This window comes from Tympanuchus pallidicinctus, unplaced genomic scaffold (genome assembly GCF_026119805.1).
Source record: "Tympanuchus pallidicinctus isolate F22 unplaced genomic scaffold, pur_lepc_1.0 scaffold15, whole genome shotgun sequence".
NCBI lineage: Eukaryota > Metazoa > Chordata > Aves > Galliformes > Phasianidae > Tympanuchus > Tympanuchus pallidicinctus.
In genome coordinates, this window is record NW_026294669.1 from 24,105,335 (window position 1) to 24,129,017 (window position 23,683).

Sequence of the window (23,683 nt, forward strand, 5' to 3'; positions counted from 1 at the left end):
TCATGGGCAAAGTGAACTTATCTTTTCATCCCAGAGGACTGAAGAAATGAATTAACTCTTGTTGGCTTCAAAATTGAAGTATTGACTGGTTAAAAAAACTGTTCTGTTATGTTTTCATTTTTTTAACTAGATCTGTGTCTTTTAGCTTGAGAAAGGAAAAACAAACAAACAACAACAACAAAAAAAATCGACCACTCATTGAAACTACTTTTTTGTTTAATTTTCCTTAAAAATGAAACCAAGAAACTCAGCTCCTGTAGCATTCGCCTGGCCTTGGCCTGATTGCCTTGTGGGAGGTGAGAGCAGCCAAGGAGGTGATAGTATCCCGCAGCAAGGGAGTGTAGCTTCATTGCATTTGGCTTTCTGTCTTGAAAGATGCCAATTCAACATGTTGAGGGGTAGGCACGTGTTTGAGCTACTGCTGAAATGTATTTTTCCATTGTTTACAGCACTACAGTTTTGTTTCTAGGACTAAACAGGAAAAATGGTTGACTTGCTGCAATTCCTTTTAGATACATAATGTATATCTTTATAATTTTGCAAGCAGTCAGATGCATCCACCCACAGGCAGAGTTTTAGTATGTGTAAGGATAAAGCCCTTCCATTGAGGTGCAAGTTCTCAGCTTGCAGGGATGCAAGGACTTCATTTTCCAGTGGTGGCATCTGCTACTGGAAGTTCAGCTGTGTCTCAACCTTCCTTTCCAAGAAAATATGAACCTTAATATCTGGAGTGGTTGATGATCATGACCTATCTGTGTCGTTCCAGGTATTTTGCAGTTAAGAGTAAGATGGGGGGAGAGGTAAGGAGTGGAGCAAACTGCCAGGACTAGATAATCAATTCAGAGGTACAGGTGTGCTGTAACTTGTTTTGATGTGAGAGATCTCTTTTCAGATGCTGTCCCATCCTTTGCTCCACCTGGATTTCTGCTGCCAGGTGCTGAACAATTGGGACAGGTTGTAGAGCTCGGTGCTGCTGCAGTCAAATGGCACAATGGAAAGCCATGGTTGTGTTTGAAAACCTGAAGTTGTTCTGCTTGCTGCTTCAGTAGGTGCAAGTGTGTTTGGGATCCTGTGCCGTGCCAGCAGCTTGGGCTTAGCCTAATTAATCATTAGAGGCTGTCAGCATACAGCGGTGCAGCTTATTATTAGAGACTGCCTGAGTTTCAGAGAGTTGTGACCCTTTCGTGAGTAACTATAGAAACCTCAGCAACAGTAGTTATTAGCTTAAATTATGGACTTGATATTTTTTTAAGAATATTGGTCAGTCAGCGGCTAATAATTTTGGTGTCTAAAATTATGAAGAAAGACCATAAAACTAGAATTCTGAGTATTTAACTTAGAGTAACAGGCTGAGAGGGTAATGGTTTTCCACAAGGCTTCTTCCATATTTTTTCAAAGAATAGGAAATATATATGTTAATAGACAACACTGAAAAGGAAGATAATTCGTGTATTTTCTGAAGGTATTGTATAGAAAAACAGCTTCTGCCCATCCCCTTTGTAGCAGTCAAATTTTTAGAGTGAAATTAGCTAAAATAGCAAATAAAATTGCTTTAGTTCTTTTTATTTTCAGTAATTTCTGTGAGTTTAGAAAGTGAGATGAGAGGAAGTATATCTTAAATTAGCTGCAGCACAAAGCAAGTCATGCACAATGGACTGTCTATATTTTCACATTTCTGAAGAGTGCCGAAGAATTTGCATCTCTGGTTATAGTGCACAATTGGAGTTCAGCAGTTTGCTCATAAGCCAGAAGCAACTTTTTTTTTTTTTTTAACCACTTATTATCTTTGATAACTGTGCAATGATATTAATAAAATACAAGAGAGCATGCAAATATTTGAATAATACCCAGCATAATTTTCCTGGGTAGGCAGTTTTCTGGTTCCAGCAACTGGCAGAAAAGTATTGAATGGTTTTCTGTGGATCAACTACATGTTTTGGCTTTGTACTGTTTTAAAATTGAGAATGTGTTCATGGATGTAAAAAGTATAAAAGCAACATGGGAGAGCGTAAAGAATTGTTTACTTGAAGTCTACAGGTTATTTTCTGCCTCTTCGTCATTGATAATATTGAATATTCCCTTATCAAAGAGTTGGTTGATATGGTGTGTTCTTTAAGTTACTAAGTTTATACACCATAGGTAAGCTCAGTGCTGTCCCAATGACCCAGATTCAATGTCACTGATTTTAATATTAGACTTGAGCTACTCAGGAACTGATAAACATCGTCTCAATTCACCAAGCATTGCTAAGCGCAGATGTGTGCGGGGAACTAAAAGGGAAAAAGAAATGTCAAAAGTGAACGTTGCTGCAGAACGTTGTTAATCTTTCTGTAAGCACAGCAGGACTGAAAAATGGGAATCGAGTATTTGTACAGCTGAGAAGATAATTGGGTTGATGCCAACTTGTGTTTTGGAAGGTAGTTTAAATGTAGTCCTTCAGCTTAAATTGCCTCACAATTTTTTGAAGCCTAGAAGGAAACCATTTTGAAGGGCTGAGAATATTCAAAGATCCTGTTAGTGATGTGTGTGGCACAGGCTGGTGTGGGCAGGTAGGTTATTGGATTATATATTGGATTATATGAACAACAGAGCAAATGCAGCATGGTAGTCCAGATGTTTTCAGTGTTGCTAGAGCTGTGAAAGGGGAGAGCATAACATGATGTACAAGTAAGAAATAAAGATATGGCTCAAATGTGTTAGCATGGACTTTGCCGTAGATGAAAGGAGGAGGCTGTTTAAGCAATACTGCTGTTCCTGTACAAACAAATTGCAAACTTTTATGTTCTGAAATGGTGCTGGGACAAACTGTCCTATGTGTTCAGGAGTACCCGAGTACAGGGAGCAGGCTGTCCATGTTAATGGGAGTAATTTTAATTTGCACTTTTTTCATAGCACTGGATCCTGTTTTGTTCCTGCTGCTTTGGTACATGCTTGCAGCCCATGAGGTAGTTGGTCGCTCTTCTCAGTTGAGTCTCAAAGGCCAGATACAGTACCCAGTTATTTAATTGAAAAATCCCTTTGTTTGCTGTGTTGCCAAAATTAATCACACAAGAAGGAGGGAGAAATGTTCACTTTAATCAAATTTTGTTTTCTAACATATCTTGTAGAGTGTTGCTGGTTTTGTTTTTTTTTTTTTTTTTTGCTTGTTGGTATGCCTTTTGGTCTGCCTGGGTTTGAAGCTTGCATCAGAGTTGGTTAGCACTTGTGTATATGTGGGAAGTGATTATAGCATTTAGGCACTGCGCTGTCATTGGAGATGTGTAAGCAGTTATTGCCTTATGGTTTTCATTTTCCAAATCAGTTTGTCTTCTGTTTATTGTGGCGTGCTCTGTGCCTTTGGATCTTAAGGTTAACCTACCAAAGTCATAGCTGAAACAAGTATGTGCTTCCTATGGAACAGCATCATAATTGTATTTTTCCTTAAGTATACTTTCTAAGTAACAGAAAAGACCCATAAGGTTTCAGGTTTGCTTCTCCCTGCATGAGGCCTGGAGAGCCATGCTGAGGAGCAGGAACAGAAACCTGTCTTCTATGGGAGCACAAAGGGAGTGCTGCGGTGCAGAAACAACTGCCGTTCTTTAGTTGAAGTTGGCTCATGGTGGCTGCTATAGCTTTTGTGTTGCTGGTTAGCTCTCCGCAGGGATGTCCTATCATGGGGTAAACACCTTGTCAGCTTCTTTGAAACAAAACTTTTGAAATTCAGATCTGTGTTGGCTGATCTGAAAACGTCAGAATCAGTCTGCCTTTTGGTTAGTGCTGATTTTTCTGAGCTGATACTGAGGGAGTCTTTCGTGGATGTCATCAGTGATCTTCAAAATAATTTCACCAGTGACTTCATTAGTCCCATTCAAAATGCAGTGATGAGGGGAGAAAAGAAAAGGATATTGCTGAAGAATAATTAGCAGGATGAAATTGAGTTAGGAGGTGTGACATCCAATTATTTTCTGCCCCGGAGATAAATACCAAGTGAAGGCTGGGTATCGCAGCTCCAGTGTAGCACCTCTGCTCTGCCCAAATGAGGCGGAGTGCGAAGCTGCATGGTGTGAAGAGGGAAGGTTGTGTTTGATCCCTGCATCTGACACGTGGGTGGGTTCAGGAGCAGTTCAGTCACTTGTGATTGCTGCTCTGGTGATAGCTTTTCTTCATACTAATGACTGGTTGGTAGCTGGCTGCCTGGGAAATTTTGTTTCAATAGTATTTCTACTGCGTGCGTTACAACCAAACTTCACAGTTGAAGCTAGACAGCTACTGACAGGATTTTGTCAGTGCCATAACCTTAAAACGTCCCATTTGCAGTCTTGTGCAGTGCTTTAGGCTGTTGTGGATGTGGTTTCATCTCTGAAATGTGAGAGCTCTTCCTTTCCTTTCATTACAAAGGAAAACAGCACGTTGCTTTTAAAACCCTGGTGGGTTTGTTCTTGTCTCTTTTGGAAATGCTGTATCACTGCCTCGGGTTGATACTGTACATTGTGCTTAGTATCTATGCAGTGTTTTCTTAAATTTCCCTATTCCTTTGGGGTACATCCATAGATTTAGCTTTTCCTCAGAATTTTTTGTGCAGTTATGGGTATTTCATTGTCCTTCCTTTCTTGTCCAATCCGTTCCTGCACTTCTAACAATATAAGCTTACACTCCATTATCAACTGTTTAAGTAGTAAGCTGTCAAAAACATCACAAATGCTTTTACTCCCATGTAAATTTCTGCTTATGAAGAAGAGATTCACTGCTGCTTAACGAATGTTGCACTAGGTTAGAAATTTTATATGGATTGATGAAAATAGGTGAAAAATGCTGTTATGAGGTTCTTACATCTTGTGAGTGATGTGTTTCTCATGGACTAGATATTTTATCACTCCATATTTTTAGCTATGTGTATGTTTTTCCAATTGCACTATTTTTCTTTAACTTCCCCATTTTGTAACATACATAGCCAACAATTCTTGGGGGTGATGGAAATTTTTTATTGATATTTGTGGATCTGTAAGTATGTGATGATATGGATAAGATGGAAAAGTGTTTATATTGGTTTCTTGATGTGCTTCTTATCCTCCTTTCAGTGAACTTCAGCGTTCTCAAATTGTGTTAAATTAGATGTAGATTTATGATGCAAACAAATGGTTTTTTTTTTGTTTGTTTTTTTTTTTTTAAATGAAACTGAAGATGATGGAATTTGGTTCAGTGGGATGGAATGTAGTGCAGATATTCAGATCTGCAGACTGAAAACCTCTGATTCCAGGTGCAGAGCTGAAGAGGCGCTGAGGTAGGTGGTGGCCGTTGTCTGAAGAAAGGAAGCTGTTGTGGCAGTGGAAAAGATAACTCCACAAATGCAGTCTTGAAAATGTGTTGGTGCTTTAATGAGATTTAAGAAATTGACTTTGTATTTGGTTGGTTTGGGTGAGAAATTTTCATTTCTTATGGCTTTCACTTTTGTGTCTGCTATTTTCAAGAAATAAGCACAAACTTGAAGTAATTCTGCAGTATTTTAAAAAATGGGAAGGAAACAGTGATCTGTGCTCACAGCTACTGAGGTGTTGCTGTATCTAGAACTAATGCAAGCAATCTGATGTTGATGATGTCTTGGAAGGTTTTTTCAGATTACTATGCATAGTTGGAGTAAGCATACAGAGCACAGGAAAATTGTTAAATGCTGTTATTTAAGAAATGATGATAATAGACTTGTTCTGATATGCAGATGTAATACCATGGGTTTTAAAACAGTGTTTCAGAACTGAACTCTAGAATGTATGTTTTTGTATTTAGGAGAGAACTGACTTGTTGCAAGGGGACAGGAGCCATCTCTGACTAATGTTAGTGTTTCTCGCTGTAAGATGTTCTCTAACTCAATGCATGTGAATTGTGTTTTCCAACAGGATGCATGGCAAGCAGGTACATATGAGTATTCTAGGCACAATGGGACTCTTTCCTATCAAAGTGGGTGTGCATGTTAGCTGAGAATTTGACAGTATTTTTCAAAATAGATCTCAGTGTGCATGACTTCTGTTTGCAAAGTTATACATGATGAATCAGTTTCCTTTGAATTAGAAGGCCATATTGAGGATATGAACTACGCAGTTTTTACTTGCAAGTGGTTAGACTTTGTCCTCTGTTCTGTTGAAAAAGAAACTCCCTCACCCCCATGTTTTTTGGACAGCATAAAATAACTCAATGGGAATCTGTATGTTGAAATCAAGTTGGATGCAGAAGGCCTCATTTTCTTGGTTGCAGTTGAGTGAAACAGGAGAATTTTGGAATTTGTTATTTGTAATCTTCCCTGTTCTTAATTATACATTTGCTGGGAAAGGAATGTCAGTATTGTCTAGTATATTATTTCAGGGATTTTGAAGGTAAGTAATGAAGTTATTAGTCAATAAGTCTGTAATATAGTTGTGCTTGGGAAATATTTTTTGTCTTTGAGACTGCTACCTGTGACCTGACTCCCCACAAGGCAGCTCAGCAGCATCCCAGATGAGGTGAGATTGCTTTAAAAGCTGTCTCATTCACAGTTCTTCAGCGGTAGCAATAACGTGTAAAATAATAAAAATAATAAGGTAGCCAGTGCTTTTTTTCAGTGTTGGAATTTTGGAATAAATAGGTTTCTTCTGTTGGAACAGAGCTTAATGACTCCAGTGCTGCATTAATAATTCTGTGATTAGAAAGCAGTTGTTCACAGATCTCCTCACAGTGTGTCTGCACACTGAAGGGGGAAGATACTATGTTATTAATACTCTATAATCATAGTTTAGACAGAAACCAGGATTTTACTACATTCCAGAAGAATGTTTTTGACATTTGTTATTCGTGCAGAGCAGAACCTTAAAGCACATCAAAATAATGTCGTTCCTGGTGGTGTGACCCAAGCTGCATACAGATCTCTTCTTTGCAGCTGTAGAATTGAGAGGGGATTTCAGCTTAGTGTGTGAGATAAAGTGTATATCGTGCACTTCATTGGAAGGGAGAATCCACAGGAAAGCCTGCAGGATTTATCTTGAAGGATTCACATTTGGGGATTCTTCAACCATGAGTCCTCAGTAAAACCGGTGGTTTTAAATCCCAGGAGTTCTGGGCAGCATGCTGTGCTGTGCAGTAGAACTGCTCTTGCTTGTGCTTGTCTCTGTGCAGTTGTGCAGGATCCTGTGCAGTTCCATCTCACTGGGATTTCTTGTTGCCCCGTGCTTTCTGGCTGGGGAACTGCCATCCAATCTCTTGCAATTCCAGCAGGCTCCATGGCCTGATTTTTTTTTTTCTTTTTTTTTTTCCCTCAAGTGCTTATGTAGTTAATTTCAAATTAATGTACTTGTGTATCAAAAGCTTTGCAGTATATGTTTTTAAGGTCCCTGATTTGTCTAAAATGCATTGTGAAAGTGAGACCTGTGCACAGACTTGTAAGGGCTTGTGGTAGAAGGCAGCACATTTTGAAACATATCTTGGATATAGAAAATCTGGCCACAGTAAGGATTTCAGGGCAATCCTGTAAGTAGATGGAGTCTTACAAAGTAGGACTGTTTGTGTGGTTGCTCTGTGTGATTGCTGTGACCCCTTATAATTACAGTGAATCTCTTCCAGAATTTGTAGTACTAAAAACAAAACAAAAGGCATTGTATTCAGAGTAGACATCGGCACAAAGTACAGGCCAAACAGCGTGTGCCGTTTATTTCAGGTTTCCTCTGAAGCCTTAAGAAGACCATTAGTGCTGGAAGAATGATATAGTGGAATTTGTACACATTCATGCTTCCCCAGTAAAGTAAGCATGCGCCAGCAGCTGCAGGGGAGACTGCAATTCATTAATAACAATTTTTCTGTCCAGTGACGTTTTTGACTGAGACAAAATGAATTCAGGGTCATGCTCGTGTGCTATTTAAATAAAAGCAGTCCTTTAAATGCTGTGCATTTCTACATGCTGTGAAAATGCTCTGCATGTAGAAGTTTTTTTTTCTTGAAGAAAAAGTACATTGTGAGGAAAAAGGGGAGGATGAGTGGGTGGGTCCTTACTGTGGTTCATACAATTCTTTGCTGGAAGTAGTCAACCCTAACATTAAAAATAATTAAGGCTAAAGAAGTGTGTATGCTCGTTGTGTAAGTATTGATATAAAAATTGTTATTGGGTTTCAGTATGTTCAAAACCATGTGAAACATGAAGGCAATTAATTGCTGTGTCTGATTCCTGGAAGGCTATCTGTCCTTTTGCAGAGTAGCACAGTACTGTTGTGTTGAAATTAAATAACAATTTATGTCTTAAAAACAAACAAACAGCAGCAACAAAAAACAACAACAAACTTTTCTTCCCCAGTAGCAGTTAATATTTTGGTTAATCCTTGGCGTATTCAGATATTCTCTTCAAAATGTTGTAGGGAGTGGGAAGAAAGCCTAATGGATGGGTGAGTTCTGATAAAAAGGGGGAAGCATGATGTACACTTCCATTGTAGTTTGTTCGGCTGTTAGGCAATACCCATCAGTACTGGCAAGAGAAATACCTTACACTGTCAATTTCACAAATGGTGCATTTTAGTTTTTACAGCATATGTGTAGCTTCATACTGTCATTGAATATATTCAATTTTGTGTAGTGTATCAAAGATGCTGTTTTAATGTATGTTGAAATCTTACAACATTCACAGCTATTTTGTCCAGTTCAGGTAAATTTCATTGTAATGTTCTTACAGCTTTATTTAACAGGAAAACTTATAGTTGCTGAGCACTGCAAGTAATATTTCTCAGCCCCTGGCTCCCCTAGCTTTGGCCACAAGTGAGTGGAAGGTGGTGGTCTTTTTTTTTTCTTTTTTTTTCCTAATACACTTAAATATCTGAGGCTGCTCTTTGCTTTATTTCCAGTAATCACTCTGCTGTCTGCTTTCCTGGGAATGCAGTACTAAATATCTGAGTTAGTTGGTTGTTGTCACGTGGATGTGTGAGTCCATGTGAGTGCAATGTACTTCACATGAGCAGCATCTGCCAGTGTCGGCTTGCAAGTACAGCTAATCAGCTTCCTCATTGCTGATGCACATATAACACCTATATATATATTTGGTTATTAGCTTTGCGTTATAATAGTTTTCCTTATCAAACTATGAAAGCCATTAAAGTAATGTTAACAAGAAATACTTGGGTAATGTCATCATTCTGTACTTTCTCCAGTTCAGCCTCCTGGTCATCAGTTCTATGCGTATCTCATATCCATTACAAAGCTTTTTGAAGCAGTGTTACTAGGAGCGTTCTCAAATTGGAAGGGCAGATAGTGCGTTATCTGCTCATACCAGCAGCATGATGGCTTGACTTCACAGCTTGAGCTTATTTTTTTTTTGTCAGAGGACAAGATCCACGTACCCGGAATTGCTAGATTTTTGTGCCACTGGCAAGTGTATGATTAAAGTGCAAGCTTCTTTTTTTTTTTTTTTTTTTTTTGTAAGGCCCCTTGCAGGTTTGCTTCAACACTTCGTGTGTGTAGTGTTCCACTCTGGCACTGAAACATCCAGTTTTAATTGCTAAGGGTACGTGGGTTTGTGCTCTGTTATGCCATCTTAAATCATATTGCTCCAAGACAAAGATAGGAAATAATAAAACAGTCTATCTTTGGTTAGGTTTGTACTTACCTCCCTTGCGTGTGTTTTTGGGATGTTGGGAGAATACAGAGAAAATAGCTTTTCAGTGAATTTCACTGTGTGACAAGCCACTTCTATTTCCTTCTCTGTTGATAAGTAACCTGGTGCTCTGCCAGCAATGCTCTTCCCTTCCCTGCTGCCCTCCTCCCTCTAGATCAGAGTTAACACTTGCATTGAATTAAATGCTTCAGTGAAGAGCATGAGTTTAAGACTCAGCAAGAGATAAAAATTGATTTAGGAAGGCCAGCAGTGCTGCATGGGAGGCAATTGGGTTGGAGTACCGGTGGGTAAGTCCTTAGTGCTACATGAGAGAGCAAACAGAATTTAACAGCAGCTGTTCTGGTTGGAGCCCTCCTCTGGGTGTGTGTCCCAGGCAGTAGCCACAGTGGCTTTCTGGTTGTTGTTTGTATGATAAGTCAGTTCCCAACTAACTAGGTGAAAGCTTAAAATGCATATGGCAGTCTCAGCAAAAAAGTAAACCCTGCTCTCAAAATGTATCAGTAGTGCTTTAAACAGAAATTAGTGATCAAATAGTCATTTCCATTAAACTTACCTGTGTTTCTGAATGTACATTGAGCATTTCAGTAGGGCTTCCGAGAAAGGCTAAGGCTGTGCCACTAATTTTCAGGTCAACCGTGTGCTCTGTGGTGCAGAACAGGCAACTTCAAAAAGTGGTCCAGTGCTGAACTGTGAAGGGCTTTCTTGATATGATTAAGTAAACCTTGCTTGTTTGTTTGCAGCCTCAAAACTCACTGGTAAAACTGTTCAGATATTAAACCATGGTCTTTATCCAGCAGATGTCTATGTAGCAGTAAGTGCAAGTTCAGCTGCATTCATCCAGTGAGAGTGCATTTGAACCAGAATTCCCATGGCTCCTGAATTAATTGTCTCACTTTAGCTTTTCCTCATTAATTTTCAGTCTGATGCTTCTTTTGGAAGAGTGTTCTCTGAACCAGGTTTTTTTTTTGCTGTGGGTGATGTTAAGACTGCACAGTGCTGTAAATTTTAACTTGCAAAATATAAGCAGGTTTAACAATACTGTTGAAGCAGCAGTACGTTGGTAATATTAGCAATAGCCTCAGTGCTTGCATACAACTTGGGTGTGCCAGGCATTGAGTGGTAGTGCTGGACCTGGTGTCAGTAAGGCAGCTGCTGTGCCATGTCCATGTCTGTAGGCAGTTTGGCAATGGATGGCATTTCTTTCCACAGAGACCTTTTCAGTTTTAGCAGACTAACTGGAAATCGACACTGTCATACAGGTGAATTCCTTAATACATGAGATGAGGCCAGATATCCATGGGTGAGTTCCATCCCTTCTGGAAGGTAGGGAGCTGTAGGAAGGGCTCAGCGCTGCAGGGTCCTGTGAGAGTGAAGGGGCCACAATTGGACTTACCCACCTAGTGCAGGCTTATTAGAGAGGTAGATCTGCTCAGATAACCTTATTTATGCTTAAATTCCTCTGGTTTGAGTGGAGTAACATTAATAATAAAACAGTAATTTTAGAAATTAACTTCCTAATATTCTGCAGTTGTTAGGAATAATGCGTAAAGCATAGCAGGGTATATGGAATTTAAATAACTGAAGTAATAAAATTTAAGATGCTGCATTTCCAGAGGTCATGTTAATTTCATAGGAAATTTAATATCAGAATAACTCAGTCTGAAGACTGAAAATACTTTGAAATTATTACTTCAAAAAGTTTTATGGTACATTGCCGGGATTGCCAAGAGATTCCTTGCCATCATCAGCATAATTCAGAAATGTAAATATCAGCGTTTATTTTTCTTGTGGCCTTTTAAATTCAGTCGAGTCTATGGAATTATAAAGCAGGAGGCAGAACCTCTGGGTGGCTACTTAATTTTTAAATACATTGCCAGTGTCAGCAGAGAAACAAGAAATCTAAAAGCTGGTTTCTAATTTATGTGCTGTGAAATTAAAAATAGATCGTGTTGTTTTGCCTCCTTTGCTTTATAAGGAACCTAAGCAATATTCTCCTAAATGGACGTAATTGAATTATAGCGCTCGAGATAGTGTGCTATACTGACAGCTTGCGTGGAGAATTATTTTAAACTGTATGATGGGTTGCTGATGGGAGGCTGTTGAGAAACAGGAAAAAAGTGATCAAGTGGCAGCTCTTTTGCAGTTGCTTCTCATTTGACTAAAATGAGAGAGTGATTGTTGACCAAATTAATAAAGCCACAGTAGGAGTGGCTGGAGCCGCACAGCACCCTGCGTGCAGCCAGGGCTGAGTGCCACGGGCGGCCTTGGTGTGCTGGTACTGCTGGTGGTGTGCAATGCGTGGGGCTGCAAAGGACAGCTTCTGAGTGACTGATGCGTGCATTTTAATGAGACTCTTTTTTTAGATGGAGTGAGCAAATGCTGGGAAAAAATGACTAATTTGGGCAGATGTAAAAGGAATAATGTTGAATATCTTAAATTACAGATTTATTTTAAACTTTTATTAAAGATGTAATGAAGTTTCTTAAAACCCTTTAAGAAGGGCTCTTAGGCATCTCTTGAAGGATTTCTTCTGAAGCTGTTGGCCCAGTGCTAATTGTGTGGTTGGTTATGGAGTGGTGATAATCTGAGTTTTGCTTTCTGGGTTGGTGTCTAGGAACGAGGCCATGCCTGGGTGTGGGAGTTTGCTGTCACTATCAGTGTGTAAAACACAGTGGGACTGCCCAGGAGGTGCCAGGCTCAAAGCTGGCCTCGTGGCCTGCTGCCCCTCCACAGCTCACACTGAAGGCCACAGCCACCAACCTCATCGGGAAAGGCTTTGGGCATCAGTGCAACTTCCCCGAGCTGCCTCCAGCTATGCTTGTAACCTCTTGAAATTACTCTGCGGCTTCTAAAATGTTCTGCGTAAATCCATGTCTACTCAGCACAGAGCTAGAAGTGCATTTCAGTGCTAGCTGAATTTTTAAGCTGCAATTGGAAAGTGACGTGTTACTTCACTCAAAATGTGATGTTTGGTGCACGTGAGAAAAGACATCCAGCATCTTTCAAAAAGATTTTGACAACTCAGTTTCCACTCAGAGCGGCACTTGCAAGTCAAGAATAGAAGTTACTAGTAGGGTGAAGAGGGCTTCCATGATCTTGGTCACGAAGAGGAAGTACCTTTCCGTGGAGGATTTGTTGCCAGGTGACCCTCTCTGTTTGTTCCACGGAGAACAAAGAAGGAAATTATGAAATAGTTTGGTTCATTTTTAACCATATTGCTTTGAAAAGTTGGAATAGAACCTGCAATCTTAAAATGTAGTACTGAGCTCAGTTTTGAAACAGTTTGATTAGATTGACTTTGAATAAAAGGATTTGTGTGTGAAACGAATTGGAAATTTCACTTCAGTTGCTCCTATGTAAGTGTTCCCAGTGTGCTTTCTGTCTCCCGTTACATTCAACATCCCTTTTGACAGTCTGACAAACACAGCTCAGCAGACAGTGAACCTGAACTAAATTTCTTTATTCTTTTAACCGCTGATAAAACAGTGGTTATGAAAACAATAAGCTGGCAACAATGAATGAAAACACAGCATTCAAAATTGCAAATGCTTAGCAGCTGTGAACTCCTGTGAGTTCTGCTGAAGCGCCTCTTTGAAACTTCAGCAGGGTCTTTTGCTTGGTGTTAGGTAACAGCACAGTCCCTACAGTTTACAAACTCCTTCTGTTCAATTATGCAACATTTCAATAAAATTCACATGTTAATTTTCTGCTACTGTGATTCATGAAGTAAAAAATGAAACCTCTCCTAAGCTTTAGTTGCTCTCTTGCAATCAGAGTGCAGTACTTACGCAGTAAAATGGTGTTAAAACTTCTTCTAATAGGAAATCGTTTTAATCTGGCAAAGTTTTGTAGCACTCTGGCCCGGGCACATTGTTTCTAAAGCTGAAATCTTAAGAATTAACTTGTCGTCAGGAGATGATCAGTGAAAGAAGAAGCTGAAGCAGAACCCCATTCCAAAAGTGGGAAACTAATGCTTGACAGTTGACTTCAATCTAAGCAGAGAATTTCTGGGGATCATTACATTTCCCGGAGGGTAAAGTCAATTTGCCTGCGACTTGTGCCTTAATGTAGCAGGGACAAGGAGTAATTCTGCAGACAGACAGTTCCCTAGAGTGTCTGTATTCTTAATTGTGTAAAAGTTCTAATTATTCCATTTTTAAGTGCTAACTTATTTAAGTTGTGCATATAATTTAATTTCAGTGTGAACATTCTGATTTAATGTAAGTGAAGCAACTAAGTCTCAGATATTCCTTCAGGAAGCAGAGTGAGGAGCATCTTAAGAAAGCACAAAGTTGTTAAGGGCTTCAGACTGTCCTGCATTGTGCTCGGTGTAGCTGCTTCCCAATGGAGCAGGCGCCGCAGGACTTTGCGGAGTGGCTGAGGAATCAGCAGCTTCCCTGTGGAAGGGGAATAAACGAGTGTTGAGCCAAGGATGAATGGTGGCTGCTTGGACGTGTCTGAAATAGGATGGGACTGCCAAATCACCATAAACAGAAACATTAAGGAGGTAACCTCGCCCTAAAACGTATGAAAGGTTTTTCTCTGTTGCTGTTCAAGGAAGAGAGAAGAAAACAGTAACTCTGAATTTTTTTTTTTTTAATTTTTATTTTTTAAGTACCTATGGAAAATGTGTTGAGCAGCTCAATACTTTGCATTTGGAGATGTTGATGCTTTCTTGACACTGTTAATATTACTAAATAGTGGATATGCAGATGTTCTGATGATTCTTTGTTTCAGTCGGGCTATAAATCAGCAACACGGTGTTTAGAAATAGGGAATCCTTTGGGGAGATTTGAGTGCTTTTCAAACACACTGTGGTTAACACTGCAGTTACAAGATAAGAAGAAAGAAGAGCAAAACTTGCTCAGCACACTCAGACTACTGCTTCAGCATGACAAATCTCCCCTCTCATTCCACTTAGCTATTTTTATAGTGGAAAAGGTAGCTTTCGGGACAGCAAAACAACTGGACAGTATTTCATTTCCCTGATAAATGTACGTAATTTTAATGTATCTAAAGGGAACTTACAGCATATATTATGTATCTTTAGTACATCTGGTCCAAAGTCGTTTTTGAAATGGGCTTCAGAGGACCAAGTGCACAGTTCTGTGAGCTCACTAAAACCCAGGCAGTTAGGGCCAGTAGTCTGTGGCAGCAAGTTCTTTGCACTGTGAACACAATTCTAACATCTCAGCTATTATTCGAACAAAAAGGCCTCGCTGAATGTTCGACAAAATGCTAGCATAATTTTATTCCTGAAAAAAAAAATACTGGAAACTCTACTATAAACCTGAGCCCTTTAACATGAGATGGAACTATCCAATTAGGCAAGGAAAGTCATAAATACCAGTACTCAGTTTAAAATAAAAGGAAAACTACCACAACAACACAAACACAACCAGCAATGAGTGGCTGCTGTTGGGAAACTGTGAGATGCCACTGAAAGTTGACTTGGTCATGGGCTGCTGGGAGATGTTCAGCTGAACCTGAGACATGTCTCACAGGGGAAGTAAATGTGGTTGTAATTGCAGCCACTAGCTTCCTGCACTACACTTCATCTACTGTGTTGTTTGAAGTGCTTACACATGTCCTCTCTGCCACCCAGTTACTAATCACAGCTTTGCTAAGTGGAACCTCCCCAACCAGTGATTGAACTGTCAGCTGATGTGTCTCCCAGTCTGTCCGAGGCACGGTCTGTGTTAAGCTGTGCTCTGTGGTTTTGTTTACAGCCTTTGGAAGCTGTCTCCCGTTTCTCTGAGCTTTGCCAACATCCCTGCTGAAGTAAGTTATCTTGGAGCTGTTTTTCAGTAAGTCTACAGTACAGGCAGTGACCTGAGCAATCAAAAAGCAAGTTATGTTTAGTTCTATTTAGCTGTAAATTTGTACATTCGCTGTCAGGTTTGTTTAGAGCTGGATATCTATAGCAGCTGGGTTGATAAAATTCCAAGTTTCCCAGTTGTTACACAAAAGAAGTGCAGATGGACAGAAAGAAAAGCAAAAGGTTATGGTTAAAGAAGATCAACCTGGTTTGGCCCTTGCCCTTTCAGCATCAGGAAGTGCATTAGTGCGCTAGCAGTGTGTAGTCCCCATTATCCTGGATCCATTATGGCAAATTACCACTTTTTTTTTTAAGGGCTTCAGTTATGCTGTCGAGTGTCTGGAATTTAAGCAGATAAAACCGTTATTTCTCACAAATGAATCAGATGCTTGACAGTCAGTTAAAACTTAATTTATGTGGGGGATACAGAGACTGAGCACGGCAGAATTCCAGATTTGTAACGCTGTTCGCTGTATCTGTGAGTCCTGATGAGCATCTCAGATGATGTGCCCCAGAAGGGGATCGGCTGCTGTTGCAGACGTGAGATAAACTCCTTGCCTTTGGGCAGCCAGAGCAAACTACCCCATAGGGTAATCCTCAGCAAAGCCAAAAATTTGCTTGCTTCAGGGAGTTTCCTGGTAGCCTTAAGGAGGGTATTAATAGAACCTCTCAAGCTTAACCTTGTTATAAGCCTGTAATGCAGCCCTTGTTTGTTCTTTAAAGTCAGGAATTTTAAGCAGATTAACATGGAGCCTAACGCAGTCCAGCCTGAATCATGATTTATGATGTTGTCAGTGTCCAGTTAATTCTTAAGTAAAACCTATTGGTTTTGATAAAATACACGTTAAACCTCAACAATAGTTTCAGTCAAATATTTGTCCTTATTAAAAGAAATAAAAATAAAAGCTGTATAACTTTCTCTTAAATAATGGCATTATGAAAATCTTAAAGGTTTTCAGTGAACATTCTTTTTTTAAATTCAAAAACAACAAATTGACTGTTTGATCTGGATTGTGTTTGAATAATATTGTCATCTCCAAAGGGTTTTTAGAGTATGCAAATGTGGAGGGGAAAGTCAGCATGGTCTTAGGGGGAGCAGAACAGAGGAATGCAAAAAGTAACACATACAGAAGCAAATGCTGCTGCAAGATGTCACAGGCAGTTGGACCAGAAATTGCTGAATGATATGTTGAAAAGATTATTATTTTTTTTTTATTTATGGAAGCTGACTGCTTACACAAGAAGCAGTGTGCAGGACTTGCAGAGTCATGAGGGTAGGCACAGAAACAGAACTTGAAGACAAAATGTTTACTTTAGATCTCAATTATAAATGATGCTTATGAAAAAAGAGATAATGGATCAGCAAGTGATTTTGTACCATCATGTTGGCTTTTTTTCTCCCAGTTCTGATACGGGGAAGAAGGAAGAGTGAATTTCTGGTGCTTTTGAAGTGGTGTGCAGATAGCCAATTGTGAATCTCTTCTGCATAAGAAGGTTCTTCCATGGCTTACTTTCTGTGGATTTTTTCTTTTTTTAAATTTTTTCTTTTTTTCTTTTTATCCTTGCATTGCAAATAGAGTACGAGAAGTTCTTAGCACCTGGTGAATGCTCTTGCTGCTGATTATCCTGCAGAGAACTTTCCTCGTGATTAAGGAAACAAAATTATCGTGTATTCCCTTATTTCTCTTATTCCCTTATTTCGAATATCTTCTAGTTGGGTTCCATTAGATTTTCTTGTACAGCAGATCCAATTCTGCTAGCAATATGTATTCTTTTTTGGGTGTTAACAGATAAGATAAAATTATCTTAAGATATCTATTCTGATATGAAATAAATATTGATGTTTTAATGACGTTTAATATTTCTAAGCAAAAACATGTAGTTCTTAAAGTACTCTTTTGTTACCTTCAGCTTTGTAAGGTGATAAGCAGTAGCTTAGTGAAGATAAATGACCGTGGGGGGAAGGAGGTGGAAAGTCTTGTCTGTAGCTGTCTTCTTGGGATTTCATGAAGGAAATGGTCAGGTATGGAAGGACCTGTATCTTTCTACAAGGTGAGAGCAAGTGATCATCTTGAGAAAGCTTTCTGTGTTTCAGTTGCTAAATAGGGGAGATAAAGGGAAAATTGCATTGTTTACACTATTGATGACTATGGAAAATTGATCAGAATATTCAAGATGTTACAACTGAATATGTAGAACTTCTATTGGGGAGATATCCTATAATAAATGGTCACAGATCTGGATTTTTTGAACAGCAGATTTTGGTTTCCTTCTGCAGGGCAATGGTTAGGGCAGGGCTTGAAGTGGTGATGGAGCACCTGGTGCAGGGCTGTGTCTGCCCAGGGAGCACAGGCTGATGGTTTGCATCTGTGCTCCCCAGCTGACCAGGAGGGGTGGCACAGGTGGAGCCCCTGGGCTCATATAAGGGCCAGCCTCTGAAGGGAGAGCGTCTCTTGGACCTGGGCTGTTGCTAAGGAGTGCTGCACGGCCAGGAGCCCCTTCACCAGCTGGGTGAGTGCCTTTATTTTTTTCTACCTGCAAATACTTTCCTGGGTATTGCTGAGAACTTGCTAGAAGCTATTTCACTTCTTCATAAGCAGAATATTTTCCTTTCCTGCTGTTGTTCCAAAGAGTGCTTTCCCTGCTTCCCTGTCCTGTGATGAGTAGTAGCACCACTAGGAGTATGTTGCTGTTTGTAGGTAACATTTCTGGGTATGAAACAGACTCCATCATCATGCTAAAGCGATGGCCCAGCTGCTGCTGTTCAGCCCAGGGCACGGTGGCAAAAGCTCTGTTTCTTGGGTATTGTTGAATTCACAACAGATACTTGGATAAGAGCTCTGTCGTGCTATGAAATTTGGTGGTGCTGATTTCTTGATATTAGTAAAGATTTTATTTCTTTTGTTTGGCTTAGTCAAACTCAGATTGTTAAGTATGCTTCCTTTTCCTAAGGACTGTTCACATGCATGCTTCAGAGACTTGTCAGTCTCCATTGCACATGCAAGGAGAAGGTTTGTATTCCTTACCAATCTTTGAGCAGAATCTCTTCTCCCTAGAATGAAGTGTGAAGCTCTAATGGCCCAAAGGGACGCCTCTTCCCCAGCACCTTGCAGTTTTCTGCTGCCATGTGGCACTGGTGTGGTTCAGCAGTTCATGCTGCTCGGCAGGATCACCTCTCTGAGGGAGCCAGCTCCGTGCCTTAGTGACCGTTTCATGGTGGAGTAGGAGCTGCTAGAAAAAAATCTAAGTGAGCTGCAGAGAATAGCAGAAATACTTGAAGAAAGTAGAAATTTAGAAAGAAATCTATCGATCTCTGAGTTGTGAGCACCTCCATATTGGAGACTGACACTGGTTAATAAGGATGTTGATGGCAGGCTCAGCTGCTGTTGGAAGCTTTGGTTGCCATTTCTCTGTGGTGGCTCTGAAAAGGCAACCTCTGTGTTGGGCTTGAATGTTTGTGTGGCACCTATTATTTCTTGCAACCACAGCATCGCAAAAGCATGAGAAGTAACCAGAGCGTAATTACTCTCCAAAACAGATTATTACATGCTAACAAAAACTTTTTTCTTAATGTGAAAAGTATATGAATTTTCAGTGTAGCCCTTTTAACGTTATTATGCAACGTTCTAGTGCAATGGTGCAGTGCCAGTGATTTACCTGTGATTCAAACCTTTTCTCCAGCAGTGACAGAGATGCTTGATACTGCAGTATATAAAATGGTTACCCCAGTTATGGGAAGATGCACTACTGTACGTGTGGGGTAGCCTAAGTGAAGTGTAAAATGCTGTTGGAGGTTTCCTTTTCTCAAAGGGACTGAGTTTTCTAAATAAAACTGAGAATATTTTAAATGTCTTTTGCTGCTGTATGGTTACTTAGCATTCTATTGCACGAGAGGGAGGAATATTGCAATCTACTACTGGTAGAGTCCTAAAATAATGGTAATTACAAAGAGCTATTGAAACTCACTTTGCTAATCAGGAAACAAAAATCACAATGGTTGTCTTCAAGATGTTAGTTTTCTCTAATAGTTCTCTCTTTCTTCTTTTAAGACTTAATAGTTGAAATTAATGAAATAGTTGAATAGTACCTTTTGAAGATTTGCTGAAAAGAAGATATTGCTCCTTAAAAAAAAAATAAAAAGAAATAAAAAAATTACACATTGGAATAAAAGAAGAGATTTTTAATTTTGTATATGAATGGTACTTGAAATTGCTGTTTACTGTGTTTGCTGTATAGCAGGCAAAGTCCAGTTATCTAGAATGTGTCCTATTACAGTTACGAGTGTTTTAGTGCTTTTTTTGTTTGTTATTTATTAAGAAGTAAACAAAAACAATCTTGTTGACAAATTGGAGTTCTTGATTTGTGAAATGGATATAGTTTCCCCTGCAGCAGGCAAATTTGACACAAGTACACACTGAGGACTTGAAGAATCTTAAATAGGAAAGCTTAAACAGTTGAAATTATGCTGTTAATTAAATAAGCATCAACATAAATCGAGTAAAAATGTTGATAGAATATATTTTATAAATATTCTTAAGTATTCAGGTGTTGCATGTGTTTTCACTCCAGAGTCAGTGATACTACTTGAGATGGAGCACAGAAATTGTGGATTAGTGTAGGGACAGGAGTGAGCTCTTGTTCCTAGAGAGGGGATTATGGCCTGGTATTTGTCCTAGGATGAGTGTGTGCATATCCCTTTGTTTAGCAGTGTTGAACAAGTGTCCTTCCTAAGTGCTTATCCTTTGGCAAGGGACCTTCCTTGTAGGGCTGCTGGACCCCTCAGCTGCAGCAGGCCCTGCCTTTGGGTGTCCCTTGGCAGCTGCAGCTGCCACCAGCTCAATTGCTGTGTGCCTGCATGGGAGCCTTCATCTTCCAAAGGCCTATGCTGGTATCCTATAGCTGTAATGCGAGTGAAAGAGTGAGGTGAAGACAAGTGGTTTAGATCAAGAAGTAACAAGTCCTCCATGATCCCACTGTTGGCAAAGCTCTTGTGCCACTCATCAGCTATGTAACTGGGCAGGAGGCAGTTATGGTTACAATAGAGAATAAAAATACATTTATGGAAGTGATTGAATTATTTACCTTTTAAAAAGGGGCCACTACTGTACCCATTAAGAACGAATGTATCTACAGCTAGTGATATCACACATTGTTGTGTAAGAGATGGCTGGGATTTCTTGGTTTTTGATTTTGCAGTTTCTTAGATGGCTCAGTGATTTCCTTTGTGCAGAGCTAGATGGAGCTATAAGATCTTCTGTAAAATAGGTGCAGTGCTGGGGACTCCTCTTCCAAGTTTTTCTTTCTGAATTCCCCTTTGGGCTGGCTCTGAAGAGTAAACATAGTGTAAGTCATGAATACTTGCTGGGTGGAAAGGCAGCGTTTAACCAATTCCTGGAAAGTAAGCGTGCTGTAGCCCACGGGCACCCTACTTGAATGGCACAAATTGGAATTTGGAAAGTGCTTCTCTGGGGAATGAAGGTGATATTAATGTTGACAAGAGAGCTACGGGGGCTCCATTCTGCATAAGACTATCTTTGATAGTGGAGAGAATCGTAAATGCGACTGGCCTGACCAATCTGATAAAGATCTTGCCACCCTCCAAGGACTGGGTTAACCTACATAGATAATTGTGCTTCACAGGCTTAGGGAGGCAATAGCTACCATCCAGTTCTTAGTAGTGCTGAGGTTTCTGAGCTTACAAGCATGTTTTCCCTGTTATTTTCTCTCATCGTAACCATGCTGTTCTTTGTGCTGCAAAAATCTGAAATATGAAGGAATAACTTGAGATATGAATGTTTTGTTTAGTGCTTACATAAAAATCTAGTGCATTTTTAGGATAGTTTAGTAAAGGTCACCTTTGAAGTAGTTAATTACCTTAAATTACTGTGTTGGATACTCTCACTGGATTACTCAGGTCCTTAGCAGCTCATGTATGCAGATAATCAAGATGGCAGCACCACAATTTGCTAAGTGTTTAAACACTACTGATATCAATTAGGTTCCTTGCATTGTGCTTAAGCTCTCAAGTTAGTCTTATTTTTCACTTTTTTTTTTTTTTTTAATTTTACCTGTGTCATTTTGACTGTGGTGTGGGAGGCAGATGCGGACTGCATGCCCTTTCCAAGAAAAGAGAGAAGTATACCTTCTGCATTCCAAATTTATGTGGCTTGAATATTGCAGAAGATGCTATCTTGACAGGCTTGGTGACTGAATTTCTATCTGTAGAGAGCAGGCAGCACCCCAGAGAATGGAAGTGTGAAGTTTTATCTTATCCACGTGATGCTCCTCAGCCCTGGAAGCCCCTTGTCTTGAACGAGGTGGCTCAGTCTGCAGTCTTTGGTAGGTCTACTGACAGCAGACTGCCAGTGTTAGCATTCTTATGTGTATGATTGTCTGAAACATGAAAGTGGAATTGTTAGTTGCTCAGGAAAATAGGAATTGCTCTTCTGGATCAGCTGCTCTTGTTTCTATATTTGTTGGGTTTTTTTGTGTGTGTTTTAGTGTTCATATGAGTACAGTGTCTAATGTATTTACCTCGACAATGTTGCAACACACTGCACTATTTTACAGGCATTAAATACTATTGAGCAGATGGTGATTAAGAATTGCATAAGACTTGGTGTAACAGACCACTGAGTAAGAGTCAGCATTCAGAGATTCCTTTCTATATCATGATCCTAATCAAAGCAAGCCTTGCTTTGGCTTAAGGTGTTTGTAACATTTAATAAGTAGTGATTGGTGTTGTAGAAAAGTGTTTACTATATGTGTTCATTCTTTAATGGAACTGCCTGAGTTTTCATCTGTACGCTTTTTATATTCTATTTTAATTTTAAAATCTGTGAGACTGATTAAGTATTGAAAATTAGGTGTATACAATAGTGAATGCTATATAAAATGATGAAAAACATTTAAAGAAATAGGATGAACTTTTGTAATACTGTATTCAAACTTCGGAATTGCTTTTTTTTGACTGTCTACAAATATTACAAACTGTTTTTCAGCATACAAGTTTCTCTTCCTTGATTTGAGTAAGTGCTCTGTTGCATCTTGGTAGGATTGGTCAGGCTCTTCCAATATCACTGGTTGAAGTTAAGCACTGGAGTATGTGTTTAAGTACCTCAATGTGGGCAACGTAATTTATTATTTTTTTAAGGGAAGAAGTGTGGTTTGTGTACATCTGTGTAGTCTGCAGGCACTTCAGTCTTTTGAGCTCTGACAATTTTCCAGGTGTGGTTACAGGTAGCTGACTCCAGCCAGGGATGCTTCAAAAGCGGGACAGAGCCGTTAAGAGTCAGCTTATGACCTCTTGTTCTTCGTGATTGAAGGCGGTTCTGTGATGCTGTCCTGTCCTAGGAAAGATGTTATAAGAAAGTCTTCAACAAAGAATTGTAAGATGGGCTGAGTGCTTAAAAAAGAAAAAAGAGTACAGCATCATAGTACTTCCCTTAAATGAGCACTGTGATCTGTGTAGAACACTGTAATTGGTGGGTATTGGCTCTGTCTTCTGTTGTTTGTGCCGTGTTCACCTCTAGGTGTAAAGAGTGCATGCTACAAACCACAGCTCCTGCAATTTTCATTGTACCAGAAATTGTAATTCAGTTGCTTGTTAAGAAGGAAGGGGGAGGAAGCAGTACTGATAACACTCGAGAATGTTTTCTCAAGTTAAAATTGCCAGCAATTATCAAATTTAATTATGATGCCTTCATACATTGTTTAGGAAGGAGAACAGATATACTTACCAGTGCAGAATACAATAAAGAGGCTTTGGTATGATGGTTGCTGAATAGGTTGTAGCGGGCTTCAGTGTGTTTGTGTTGGGCCTTACGGTCCGGAGAAACAGCCTTAAACAGGTCTGTGCTTAAAAGAGAAGTTTAACAACAATAATTAAAAAAAAAATCTATAAACTGTCCTAACTTTTTTGCTGAATGTTGAAAGGAATCTTTAATCTAGTCTGAGAAAAGGCTTCTAGATTTCCTTGTGCATGGCTTTTTACTTAGCTTTCTATCATTAAAATTGTCCCAAGTATAAAAGCTAGCTTAGTAGGCCCATGAGACTCTCTCCTTGTTTACCTGCTTTCCACGCTATAATGATGCAGCTTCTATTCTGATTTTAGATACTGAAGAACAGATTTTATTTTTATTTTGTTGATTTTCCCCCGCCCCCCAGTTGATAAATGGTTTGTTGCCCCAGGTCCATTCTAGGTAGATTAGAAGCTAAGCTGCCATTTTGCTGCATCCTTGCAGAGGGCAGCTGGCTTTAAAGCAGGGCAC

At 39.6% G+C, this 23,683-nt stretch overlaps 1 protein-coding gene across 6 annotated transcripts in view; it reads left to right on the forward strand.

Annotated features, from left to right (window-relative positions):
* Window positions 1-23,683, forward strand: part of PARD3B (par-3 family cell polarity regulator beta) — a 753,023-nt gene that overhangs the window by 426,030 nt on the left and 303,310 nt on the right. The window contains exon 1 of one of the 6 annotated variants that reach the window (XM_052674690.1): window positions 17,839-17,924. The exons of the other annotated variants lie outside the window; for them this stretch is intronic. The gene's annotated coding sequence lies outside the window, so the exon portion shown is untranslated. Of the gene's footprint in view, window positions 1-17,838; window positions 17,925-23,683 lie in introns of those variants that run through there. 6 annotated transcript variants of the gene reach the window in all.